The sequence below is a fragment of the Lissotriton helveticus genome, chromosome 12 (genome assembly GCF_964261635.1).
Source record: "Lissotriton helveticus chromosome 12, aLisHel1.1, whole genome shotgun sequence".
NCBI lineage: Eukaryota > Metazoa > Chordata > Amphibia > Caudata > Salamandridae > Lissotriton > Lissotriton helveticus.
Genome location: NC_136073.1, coordinates 215,480,242 through 215,494,222, shown reverse-complemented (window position 1 = coordinate 215,494,222; position 13,981 = coordinate 215,480,242). Strand labels below are relative to the sequence as shown.

Here is a 13,981-nt window from a genome sequence, read left to right as displayed (position 1 = left end):
AAGATGTTCCTTCTTTCTTCACTTTTTTATTTGTCTCATTACTATTTACATTGTCTCTTTTTTATGATATTTTTTCCATTAGTTTTGTCTTAGAACCCGTTTTGATTATTATCATTGAGGTATTGCTGTATCTGATTGTTATTCCTTCTTCTTTGTATTGCTTTTGTATTTTGTATTGACACCCTTCTTTTGATCAATAACATTCTTTTTTTAAAAACTTAGAATACGATACATAATGCTCACAATCTCAGTGTAAAAACCTATGTCTACTTTTGTTATCACAGTCTAGATGTGAAACCAGTAGTCACATGTAATAAGAAAATGAGGTAGTTGTTAAACTGTAATAACGTATTACAGGTGAGTTGAGTGTGCGGGAGCCCTTGGATAGAATGAAAGTAGGACGTAGAACAGAATTACAATTTTGCATTATACATTCTGCATTCTATTAATTTGCAAGCGTGCTCATTCGTAAGCAGGAGTTCAACACCAAAGATGTAACTTTTTCATGAAAGGGCAATGGTGTGACCCTGTATCATAATTAATGAAACACACAATACGATAGTGAAAGTCAACTTAATGTTCTACAACCTCTTCATGTTCACAGAAGTCCTCAGTGGCCAGCAATATCCTTATAATATATGTTAAAGGGATCTTTATGCCATCAATTCTAAAAAAAAAAGCATATAGTGTCTGTACGTTTGGAAGCTTGTGTGTGTTCTGTGTATGTCACAAACACAGAAAAAACACAAGCGCACAAACGTACATGTCTGTGTTGTGTATGTGTGGGTGTGTATTTGTCACAAGTACCTACCAGTGCCAACTAGAGACCCCCAAATCTAACGTGTGTGTGTGTGTGAAAGCATGTCGGTACGCACGTCTATGTGTTGTGTATGTGCACACGTCTGTGTTGTGTATGTGTGTGCTTTTGTGTGCGAGCACGTGTGCATGTATGTCTATGTTTTATGTATGCGATTGTGGTGTGTGTGTGTATGTTTTGTGTGTGAGCATGTGTGTATGCATGTCTATGTGTTATGTGTGTGATTGTGGTGTGTGTCTGTATGTTTTGTGTGTGAGCATGTGTGTATGCACGTCTATGTGTGTGAGTGTAGTGTGTGTGTCCGCACGTGCATATCAGCTTGTCACTTACCTTCAGCCTTCTCCGTTTGATCATTTTATAACACTGTTCCAGGAAGTGAGGAAGCATCATGTCAGAGAGAGTGAACTAAAGCAACATGTAAAGAAAGAGCTCCACGTTGATTTACGAAATCTCGAAGAACAGCTCCTCTATCATAGCAGCCCGGACTATTTTTAGAGCGACGGGGAGGGAAGTGATCAGTTTGGAGAGGCACACTTAAGCCCCTCGTCATTGCCGTGTCGCCCGTGATGAGTGTATCCTGGTCGGTTCCTGTTCTTCATCACGGGTGGATGCAAGCATCTCTCTCCCCACCAGCATCTGTTCTCTTTGGATTAAGCTCGCAGAGTGGATCTTTTCCCCTGGAATTACCGGAAAGTCATAAATAACATGATGATGGTTTAATATGTGTCTGCAGAGGCCATCAACCCAGCAGCATCAATTGATTGTTTTTAGGGAAACTGTCCACTCGAATTCTGCGCTGTGATTCCAGGGAAAAAGCTTCTCTCCAAAGTCACGTTCTGCATTATAAAAGGTATCCTGTCCTGGTATCATAAAAGTAAGATCATCCTAGAAATACACTCTAGCCTATACCGACCCGAATAATATAACGGTTGTAAATATAGATAATATAGATGCACCTAACTCCACATATAGGTACCTTGATGATTTATATATTGATGTTATCAGAATGTGGATGTAAGATTAGTAAATCTATACTTACCTATATATACTTATCTTCACCTTATATAGGGCATACTATTTGTGTCCGATGACATTTCAGTCCTCCATGGACTGACACACAAACTCCCCATCCTCTGTTCTGGAATGCACATATGCATTCAGGTATGGTAGTTTCATAGCTGTGCTGTGTGCTATTCAAGATAGTTTATTGTTGTATTATTGTTCTGACTGCAGTAAAAAAAATCCTGCAGTTGGAGGGGGTTGCATCTTGCTTGGCCATTGACTTAAATATTATAATTGTACACGTGGAGTAGGGGGAGGGAATCACAGGGACATGCATGTACTCTAAGGGGGATGGGGAGATATCTGAACATGTGAATGGGGGCAAGGGAACTTGTCTCACACACACACTCCACACACACACACACTCTCTACACACTTGCACAAACGCACACACACTTGTCACTTACTTTCAACCTTCTCCTTTTGATCATTTTATAACACTGTGGAAGCATCACGATACACACACACACACACACACTCTACACACTGACATATACACACACACACTTGTCACTTTCAACCTTCTTTTGATTATTTTATAACGCTGTTGCAGGAAGTGTGGAAGCATCTTGCCCCCCCACACACACACCCACACACACACCCACACACTCTGCACACTTACATATACACACACTTGTCACTTACTTTCAACCTTCATTTTATAACACTGTTTCAGGAAGTGGGGAAGCATCATGCCCCCCCACACACACCCACACACCCACACACTCTGCACACTTGCATACACACACACACTTGTCACTTACTTTCAACCTTCTTTTGATCATTTTATAACACTGTTGCAGGAAATGTGGAAGCATCATCACACACACACACACACACACGTCATTTCCCATTGAGGACCTTCTCAGAAAAAATCCACAACCCACAGTTAATGCTGACAATGCTCACTCACAACATAGAAGGTCAAGACAGTCACTAACTGTCACTTCCTTCCCCAAAGGATCACTTGGAGGACCCTGAGCCTAAAAATAGCCTGAATGTAATTTTAAGAATCCTAAAAGCGGTAGAGGCCCAGGAAGTAGTGAGCACCGCCCTATTTAAAACTATCTTGCATAACAAACTATAACACAAGTTATCATAAAATATAATAACATAAAAGATCAGAAAAAATATCGTATAAATTAACATAACTTAGAAAACTCACTGTAGACAAAACACAACTTAACATAGCATATAACGTAAAGCACGATTGAATAGCTTAATGTTTTCCATATCACCAAACCTCCGCTGACTCAGCAAGTAAGATTCTGCTCAGCAAGGGGTCTGGTGAGATTTTACAGGTCTTGCCCGCATCCGGGTCCTCCGAGCCGGAGTGCTGCTTTCCTCTGGGGCTGCTTCTTGGGGTTCCAGCAGGGCCGCTGGGCATTGTGGGTATGCCGTTTCATGCATCCGTTTGGTAGTTCTTTTGGCATTCCTGCAGCGCCCCCAGGTCCTTACCCTGTTCCTGTTTTCAGAAGGATCCTTGCGGTCTTGTTTTTCTTTATTGGGAAAAGTTCCTCCTCGCCACTTCTTGTTATTCCATTGCCCAGGCCCATATGTAGGGAGTCTACCTTCTGGGCCAAGCTTATCTCTTTGTGGAAACTAGGTTTTTAAAGAGGAACTAAGAAGCTATCTGATGCATCGCAGGTCTTCTGCTCTGCGGGTTGTTCACTTCTGGTTCCTGTTTTTGACCCCTAATTTTTCCCTTCAGGATTCCTGGACATTCTAGCATGATCTACGGCTTTTGGCCTGCAGCCTTGTTTACTTTTTTCTGTTATAAGTTTATTTCCCTCCCAAGATCTGTCTCTGCTTTTAGGGGTAGCCTCAGACTTGTAGTAGCAGAAGTCTGATACTGATTCCAGCGGCAGTAGGCCCTACCTCTGCTCTAGGAAGTCTTTCAAATTTTTGCCAAGATGATCTGTTCATGAATGAATGAGATTATTTATAGAGGGCTACATTCACTCCAAGGAGCATCTTGGCACTAGTGAAAAGTAGATCAAAACAGAAACAGCAAGTGAGTTGAGGGAATAGGTGTGAGGCCAATCACTCCTGCCTGGTGTCATATGAGGGGAAGCTCAATACTGTCGGGGGCAGAAAACAACCATGTTTTCAATAGCTTCCTGAAGAGACGTTCTGATGGAGCCAGTCTCAACTGAAGCAGCAGACTGTTCCAGGCTCTTCTTCCTAAAACGGCTATGGTTTTGCCTCCTTTTGTTTTCAGTCTGAAGCTGGGCACTGCCAAATAGTTGCCCGAGGATGACCGCAGAAGGCGTTGTGTGGTATTGAGCCATATTCTGGGCCTGAGATATGTCGGCCCTGATGCTTTTATTGCTTTATAGATAATTGTTTAAACAGGATTCTTTTGTGAATTGGTAACCAGTGCAGTCGTTGAAGTGCTGCTATGGAAGGGGATCCTCTGGGTAGCCTAAGCACCAACCTGGCAGCTGCGTTCTGGACCACTTGTAACTTGTAACAGTCCTGTGACCAGTTCTCTAGAGGAACAGCTGATAGGCAAATCAGTGTTCTCTGGGCAGGGGGCATCGCCTTTGACCAAGCCTTGTGACCAGCTCCCTGTCTCTAGGCCCCACTCTAAATGACATTTGGCCAAGTCCAGTGGTCACAATGTATGGGGCGTAGCATTCTAATACGCTTTCCTGCAGCATGAGCTGTATAAACGCTTTCTTGCAGCAAGAGCTTTCTAACACGCTTTCCTGCAACAAGAGTCTTCTAACACCCTTTTCTGTAGGTGTATCCAGTAGGCTATTTCCATAATTTGTGGAATTTGCCCACACGATCCACCCAGTCCCACCCTCAGAGGTTCTTGGGATAAGTCTTTTGATAAGCTTAGTGGGCACTGGGTTCACGGCCTGGCCTTCAGCTAAGCCCTGCATTCAGGCCCGCACCCACATTAATAGGGCACATACTTTAGCCATGTTCAGTCGACTTTGGACCTGTCACCAAATTTAGTACTACTTCTCACTAGCCATCCAAGTGCAGCCCTTGTGAAATTCAGTAAAATATTTTTTTCTAATTCTGTTGTTTACAGACCAGATGAACTAATTCTTGAACGGGACAAACACAGTTCTAGAATACTGAATTGTATTTTGCAACCTTGTTTTGTGGAATAAGTGCATCTCTGACCCTTTGGGTTGTTTCCTGTTCCCCAGGAAGATTGAGTGTTTTCACTTTTCATTGTCATGGACCCTCCTAGTAATTTTTATTTTTAGAATAAAGGCTCAGAATCAAGTTTGTATTTTTACTTTATTTCCTAAAAATAAATCTTCTCCCTCGAGTGTGTCCTGATACAGTTGAAGTTAAAGTGTCCTCAGCAAAGCCCCATCAATTTGTATTTTATATTGAAGTTGCTGTGGATTTACTGGGCCCAAATCGTTTTTCACAAATAATGGGTTTCCTTTCTTTTTCCTGCTATCACATTTTTATACCACTCTCTTGGTCCTCCCATGGACCTTGTTTTGTGCCAAGAGGGGTTGGATATAAGGGACCCAGCAGTCATCCAATGGGGATCAGGAATTGGATAACTGAACTAAAAAGTAGAAATTAAGCTCCTGTAAATTACTCTCGATACAATGCTATATAGAGAGAGTATTACCATGTCAAGCCCCAATCTCCTGAAGAAACGTAGGCGAGCCAAAATTATACACACTAAAAGCTCAGTTAAAGCAATACAAAATAATAACATTAATATTTGATGCTCTGCGATCTCCTTAATATGTTCCCTCCTGATCATTAATAAACTTAAATTAGGAATGCACATTCAAGTTGGAATAAATCATGATAGCTGAGTCGATATGGACATTTTAGTATAGTTTGTTGAAGATTATGAAATAAATGCATCGTCCAATTTCATTAGGTCATAAGCAATTCGGGAAATTCTTCTAGATAGATATACCAAAGCTCAAGAGTTCAGGAAGGGACATGAAATACGACAGTTCGAGCAGTCTTCCAAGAAAGGAAGAGACCACTGGGACGCCTATGACATATGGGTCAGTTCAAAAGGGAAGCCAGGTGAGTATGCATCCGACAAGTTCGAAGATGCTAAAGAAATCCACAAAATTCTCCGAAATGGATGATCAGCAACCCATTTATCAGCATCAGCCAGCAGAACTACAAGACCGCGAGAAACAGCTGCAGCAGCGACAGTAGTCAGCAGTCTTAGTAGTCAAAGAGACTCTCATCCTCGTTTTTCTAACCAGTCAATATTACATTCTTAACGTTCCAGGGGTCACACCTCCTATATACAATAATTTGACGTATGTTCACAGAGAATATAAAGATTTCATGATTCTAAAATTATTCTGATGCATTTGAAATCATTTTAGTCTAGTTACAATAATACGTGCCAGTATAATGTATTACTACATCCTGTTTGAATGTTCAGCTCTTTGAAACTGGGTGCTTTCTGCCCTCACTTTATGGCATATTCTGCCTGTACTCATTATCTAATGCGTTTCAGCTTAACAAGTCATGTCTGTATCTTACATACTAAGACACTACAAAGTGTTGTGTGCAGGATGCAGGGACCCTGCAATGAAAGCATCACCCAGTGCGATGGATAGGAAGGGAAGGATGAACACACAGTCTGACCCCTAATTATGCATTAGATGCTTGAACACTTGTAACATTGGACACTCGCCTCTGCTTTCTAATCAAAGGGCAGACACATATGTACCAGCAAGGCCTACATATTTACAGGCGCCATTTGCCCAGTCTCGTTCTATAAGTACAGGGTTAAAGGGCTTCTTTCTGTAATTGGTAAGATAAAGGTGAACGAGGCGTGACACAACGTAGCAGACGGCCCATGATTCGCCAGCACCTTCAATGGTCTACCTGACCCATTGGTTAAGAAGCTGTAATAGAGGTGAAGTAGCTTTTAACATGGATGAACCTGGAGGTTTTTCAATCCCTAGGTGACTCTTGTATTTCTCACATTCTTGAGCACAATGTAGGCTGTGCATTAGTCTCACAAGCAACTTTTGGATGGAAAAATAATATATTGGCAGAGCCTTCCCAACAGTGGCTCGACATCTACTTGTTACTCTACATCTGGATGCTTTTTTTTTTATTATTTAAAACATTGTATTTGGTGATCATGTGAGGCATGTGTACCGCCTAGCAGCAATCTCACAGCGCTTCATATATTTCTGTTTATCACCTGATTTGACCAGCAATTTGAAAGTAGGATGTTGCTGCAGCCTAAGCCTGCCTAGACAACTGAATCTTCACAGTTTGCTGGCTGATGTGACCTCTTTCTATAAGGTTCTGTTTAACCAATAGGATGTTCTGCACAAACGCCTACCGCCAGATGTCCTGCTAAATCCTGCAACATATAAAACTTGCAGGTCAACTTATGCGGTGCAGGAATTCTGCTTGACAAAGACAATTCCTTTGAAACATACAGTCTGAAGTGAACACATTATTAGAACTGTGCCTGTTTCCACAATGGAGAGGCAGGCTCACATTCAGCAAGCTACACTTTGGGACGGAGAGGTTACCTAACCTCCTGGATAAGTCTGGAAGAGGGAAAGAGGGGCATATGAGCAAGGGAAGGTGAGAGAGAAACCTACAAGAGGCCCATCTCAGGAGAGTCCATTTGCACCCCAAAATAGATGGGATTGTAATACAAAATCGCGGGGGTGAATCTCTGAAAGAATAAGTGACACAATTGATTATATTGGTCATATATATCTTTCAAGATATTGAAACCGCCAGACCACTGCAGCCTGGGCATAATGGGAACCTGCTGACATTGTCGGACTATGACTGCATGCAGAGGTGCAGTTTATTTAAAGCTACGTTTACAGGTGTGTTAATCCTGGCGAGAAGTGGCTGGACACAGGAGATCACAGAGCCCCAATTGTTTTCAAACCGTGACTTTGGGGCACCAATTGTAAAAGGGGAGGTGGCAGTCTCCGGGGCTGCGGGGGCCCCCGTGGGCCCCTGCTAATAAATTGGCAGTGCCCCCGGGACCTGGCCCACCCAAGGTTTTTTTTTAAACGAAGCGCGGTAGCCCGCGCCCTTTTTAAAAATAATTTCAGCAGGATTCGCAACCCCATTGCGCTTTCCGGCAAAATTATTGAGCTGGCCTGGTGTTTCTACCCTGCCCCCTGTTCTTGTTTTTTAACCTCTTCTTCACTGTTTTCTTGTGACTCGGTTCTACTGAGACAAAAGATGGCTGCCAACATTTCCTGGTTTGGAGTGTTGGCAGCCTATTAGAATGAAGCTCGTGGTTTGGATGGTTTGCGAACCCACCGCTGCCCCAGATATCGAAACTTTTTCTTTTTCTAATTTCTCAGTAACTACTAAATGGCTTTACACCATTTAACGAAAAGGGCTCTTTCTGAACCAAGACCTACCTTTTTGCCAAATTTGGCGTAATTCTGTTCAGCAGTTCGGCCTTTGTCTAAAGTTTCCTATGGATAACATGGGGGGAAACATTTTTTGGGACCACCTTTTTTCTCGGCCCCCGCTTGACAAATCACCCCGAAACTTTCAAGACAGGAGCTGACCAGAGCGGGTCACTAGTTTTGAAATTTTGTGAAGATTCGTCAACCGGCGCTAAAGTTATTGGGCAAAGAAAAAATCTTTTTTCTATGGAAACAAGGTCCTAACTATAACTACCTACTGGCGATATATATATATGACGAAGGCTTGTAGCCGAAACGCGTTTGTTGACTTTGTGGAATAAATACGGGAAAGATTAATACCAACGTGCCTACGAGTGCTGATTTTCCGAAATAACTGGAGGAATCTGAGCTTTATGTGATTGCGGGGCCCCCGCCACCGCAGACTGCACCCACTCGCGAGTGACCCGTCGTTTTTGGCAGGGTTGAGAGCTTGGAATATATATATATATATATATATATATATATATATATATATATATATATATTACCTACTGGCGGTCGCCAGTAGGTAGTTATAGTTAGGACCTATTTTCCATAGGAAATCTGCAACATTCTATTTGGAATAATTTTGGCGCCGGTTGACGAATATTTGCGAAATTTTCAAAACTAGTGGGGCGCTCCGGTCCGCTCCTATCCTGAAAGTCTTGGGGTTATTCGTGAAGCGGGGGCTGAAAAAAAGGGGTCCCAAAACGTGTTTTCCCCATGCAATTTTCAATAGGAACCGTTCATTGCGGCTACTTTCCGAACAGCTGTACGGAATTACACCAAATTTGGCAAAGAGGTAGTCCTTGGTTCAGACTCGTGCCTTTTGCTTAAATGGTGTAAATCCGTTCAGTAGTTTCTGAGAAAATCACAATTAAAAGTACATATATATCTATGGCCGTGGTGGATCCACACATCCTGAGCGCACCCTAAGCGCACCATCCCGATCACGCATTGAATGCTAATTGGCTGTCAAGTGGTTGTCAACATTCGAAACCAGGAAGTGTTGGTAGCCATTTTATGCCTCAGTAGAAGCGAGAGTATAGAAATCAGTGGAACAAGTGTTCAAAACGAATAAAGGGGGCAGGTTAGCCGTATCTTGACCCTCTAGACCTGCTTAGGGGGTCCCACAAGGATCCCTAGGGCCCCCCAAATTTGTTTTTGTTGAAAGAACTGAGAAATGTGCGCAGGGTGCATGGAACCGCCGTAAAAAAGAAAAAAAAAGCGCGGGCTCCTGTGCTTGTTTAAAAATTAGCTACCTGGGGGGGCCAAATCCCGTGGTCTAAAATATTAAATTTGATGGGGGTCCAGAGGGGCCCTGTAGCCCGGGGACCGCCATCCCTTGGTGCTACAAAATAAACGGGTGGGGGGGTCGAAGGTACTCCCCCAGTAAAATACTTGGGTAGGGGGGCTTAAAGGCCCTCTCCAGCCCCAGGGACTGCTACTCTTTGGGGCTTTTAAAAAAATTGGTGGGGGGGCTCAAAGGTCCCCCTAAGCTCCGGGGATCACCACCCTCCGGGGCTTTTTAAATTGTGAGAGGGCCCCAATTCTGGAGCAGTCGAGGGCCCTGGGGAACACCACTCCCCAGGATCGACTCCTGCTGTATCTCAGGGTGCCTACCCCCGGGACACTGCTGTTTGGTATGGCAGGGCGGGAGTCGAGGTTCCCACTCTGTCATAGCAAACTTGAGGGCATATTAACAAGAGCCATTTTGCCTCATTTTTTTTAAGAAGGCAACAATGTGGTGAAAATTATATTGCCTTATTTACTGTTTAGGCGTACATACAATGTTGGGGACCCTGGGTGGAGCCCCAATGTCTCTATGGTCCTAGCCAGCTCCCCTTGTTCCTCTGAAGCCACCATTACTTTTCCACACGGGGACCTGCTAATATGCAGCTCCCCATGGGGAAAAGCAATCTGCTTTACATTTTGAAAGAGTGAGCAGGTTTCTCTGTTCTCTCTTTCAAAATCCAAACCAGCTTTGCTATAGCAGGGTGGGAGCTTCGGCTCACACCCTGCCATAGCAAACAGCAGTGTAGAAAAAAATCTTCCGGTAAGACAACAAAGCATTTTCAAGTCCATTATCGCCGTTTTAGCGGCAGTTTATTGTCGCTAAAGCGGCGATAATTTTAACGCTGTCCTTGTAAATATGCCCCAAAGTTTTGGAATGTCGACAATCTCGTCTTCCTTTTGAATAGCCACAAAGTATTTAGAGAAGTGCACACTGTGAAACGTGAAGCAGCAGTGTCTGATTGGGATCGATAAAGAATTGCCCATTGTTGAGTACAGAGTAGGCAAATTGTACATTGGGTTTTGTAACGCCAGTGCCTATTGCTCGCATCCTCTCTTGAGGTTAATTCGAAGAGTTATGTACTTCTTTTGCCCCTAATGTACACAGTGTTCTGTCATTTCTGTTTGCTTTCTCCTGTGTCATGTAGAGGACCTTAGGTAAATATAACTGTTTCTGTACAGCCAGCACCTTTGAACCCTACCCTCAAACTGCTTACTGCCTGTTAACACAGTAACAGTTCATGGAACACTCAATTGAGCACACAGGCCACAAGTTCAGCACACAATGTTGCTAATCCAAACAGCAATTGTGCTTGACTTTTAAAATGTTTCCATAGGAACCGTTAGTCGCAGCTACAGCCTCTGGTAAAGAGCTGGTAAAGAGTTAGCCTCTGTATTACACTTCTAGTTCTAAACATCATTCTTTTCTAAGTAAAACTTTGAGCCCCGTCAGTTATTCTTTTACATATTAAGGGGTATAATTTTAACGGCTTCCTTGTAAATATTACCCCAAGTACTGTGTTAATGTCACATGTGAATTGGTCGCGGAAGGTACAGAGACGTTTTGTAGTCTGGGAGACGGCCACCTTCCCGAGAAATATTTACTAATTGTTCAAGGAGTTCGAGGCAACTTAAGTCCGGGAATTGTCATACTCAGGATCTTTATTTTAATATGCAGGGTGTGCCTCGGCAGTCTCTGAAACCTCGGTGGTGCTAGGCAGTGCCTTATTTGTTTTGTAATCACACGGACAGTTACTTACGGTGTTATAAAGTGATACACTCATAGAACTCTTGTAGTTGTATATTTACTCAGGATTGATGTGCCTAAGAGTTACTTTCATTATGTGTTGTAGGTGCACTGTAATGTTAAATAGTTTTGATTTTAAAATCTTCTCTAAGCAGATGATTATCACACTTAATAATAGTCAAATGTTGTCAGAAAAAGAAGATGTATACACTCAGTTATTTTTTTTAAATGATCCTTTATTAAAACAGAAATAAATAAATAGAAACGTAACTTTAATAGAACAGTACAATAAACAAAATGTGAGATGGACTCCAGTGGTAGCAGCGTAGGTAACCTGCAAAACAAAAATGAAACATAAGTCCTTAAAATTAGATCGATGTGATTGAATGAGGTGAGAGATTACATCATTATGGAAGGCAAGATCATTATTTCTTACATGCACACTCAGGGTAGTGCACCCCACCCCTCCCACAGAATCACCGTCAACAGGAGTCTGTAGGGCAGTGCTGCTCATAGGCTTAGGCCTATCGTATGATATTTAAAATGAGACAGAGATGCGACTGAATAAGGTCAAAGATCACAAATTAACATAACACTTGGCAATATTGCTTATTCACACGTGTGCAGTGTGCCTGATGCATCCCACCCCTCTCGTAGGCCCGTGCTGAAAAGGTGTCTGTAGGGAAGTGTCTGCTGGCTCAGATCTACAGTATGGTCCAGCAGGTCTTTAAAATGATTCAGAGATGAGACAGAATGATGTGAGAGATCATGTCATTATGCAGGACAATATCGTTTGTTCACACCACGTTTAATTGGAGGCCTTGTGCACCTAGGCCGCTCTGCTTACCTTTTGCAAACACTGCATTTAGCAGAGATTACAACTTGAATTCTGCTTTGAATCTATACTACAGACAGTGTTAAATTCAACCTTGATTTATATACCTGCAGTGTGGACAGCAGGGTTCATAACTTGAAAAGAGAAAGAGAAACAGTGTGAGAGAGAGGAAGAGAGAGAGCGAAAGAGAGAAAGAAAGACATTGAAAGTGTGTCATAGAGAAATAAATATATGGAGCAGGAGAGGTAGTGTTGATACTGGAGAAAATCTTCGCAGCTCACCTTTTTGCCACCGGTGTGTGTCCAACCACGTGCCGGGTTATAGTGCACCCTCAAGTTTAGTGATCTGAAAGATAGTATACAATTAGTACTTGCAGAGTACATACAACTGCACACGTATATTACTGCTTTATGCCTTTGCACACCCAGGCTACTGAATTACATCAACTCCCACTCCAAGGAGGTGTCTGTGCGCACTTTTCCTCCAAGGGTGCTATACCCCATGTACCTCCACTGCTTAGCGGTGAGTTGTCATTAATGCGCACCCAGACTGCTGCACCCCATCCACTCCCAGTGTCCGGAGGTGAGTGCCCTTTCCTGCGCACCCAGACTGTTGCAACCTATCCACTCCCACTGCCCGGAGGTGATTGTACATTCCTACACACTCAAGTTGCTGCACACTATCCACTCTCTCCGCCCACAGGTGACTTCTCGTTGCTTCGGAAACAAGCTTCTCTGCTCTCTTTGTGCCATTGGCGTGTTTCAAAGAGGGTCCACCACGTGTCGAATCAATCGCAGATTCCTCAAACGTTGAGCTTTGGAGGTGTTGGGGGGACGCCAATTTGTGAAACACAACCTGTTAGATAAAAAGGAAGATAAGATTGTGCGTCATTTGTTCATCAAAGGAGAGAGGAAGTGAGAGAGTGACTCTGAAAAGAATATTCTCAGCTCACCTTTCTGTCACCGGTGTGTCTTCCACCACGCGCCGGGACATAGTGCACCCTGAAGCTCCACATCTAAAATATAGTAAAAGAAAGATGTTATGATTGGTAATTGCCACTATCTTAATGTGGAGTAGAATAACATCGCCCTTTCACACACCTTGCCTTCCCCATTAAAAATACAACCATTTGCACGGTTCCAACTTGTTTAATGGGCTTCGATTTATGAACAATTAGAAGAGTAGTAATGTTTTCCATTCCGTTACAGAAAACAAGTGGTGCGCAGTCCTACACGTGGTTTCAATCATCACGCCCGTGTGTGGGCACGATAATTGAAACCTCATGTGCTATTAGAGTCTATTACGCGCAGCAAGCGTGTAATAGATACCAATAGGCCATGGACGGAGCAATGCGCCCGCCTCTGGCCAATTACGTGCAGTATTTTAGAATAATGTAGTGTTCTACCTGCAGCCTTTAACATCGTCTGTAAGTGATTACTTCAAATAAGTCGCACACAAAGACCAATGGTTTAGCACGGAAGGGAACAGACACGCACGAGCGTGTGCGATTGATAGGTTAGGTTCATATCCCCGTTTTTTCACATAGAAAATGTCTCACGCTGCGTAAGCAGGGCTGTGCACTCCAACGAAGGCACGAGCTGTACTGCGCACAGCAACGGAGGTGCGAGTGCTAAATACATTGAGAAAGGAAAGGTTGTCAAAATAAGATGGTAAATTTAAGTGTACATAGTATAAAAAAATAAATACTCATCTACTTCTCTACGCATGTGGCAGCGACGGACACTTGACCGACTATAAAAACTTTCCTGCTATTGTAAAAAAAAATACAAATGCAATAAATTAGGGTATTTAGGACTGTGTAC

At 43.0% G+C, this 13,981-nt stretch overlaps 1 protein-coding gene across 1 annotated transcript in view; it reads right to left on the bottom strand.

The window, feature by feature from the left end:
• The window catches only part of KCNG4 (potassium voltage-gated channel modifier subfamily G member 4), a 171,570-nt gene extending 170,215 nt beyond the window's left edge, over positions 1–1,355 (bottom strand). The window contains exon 1 of the mRNA XM_078669512.1: positions 1,148–1,355. The gene's annotated coding sequence lies outside the window, so the exon portion shown is untranslated. The remainder of the gene's footprint in view (positions 1–1,147) is intronic.
• Between the last annotated feature and the right edge of the window lie 12,626 nt (positions 1,356–13,981).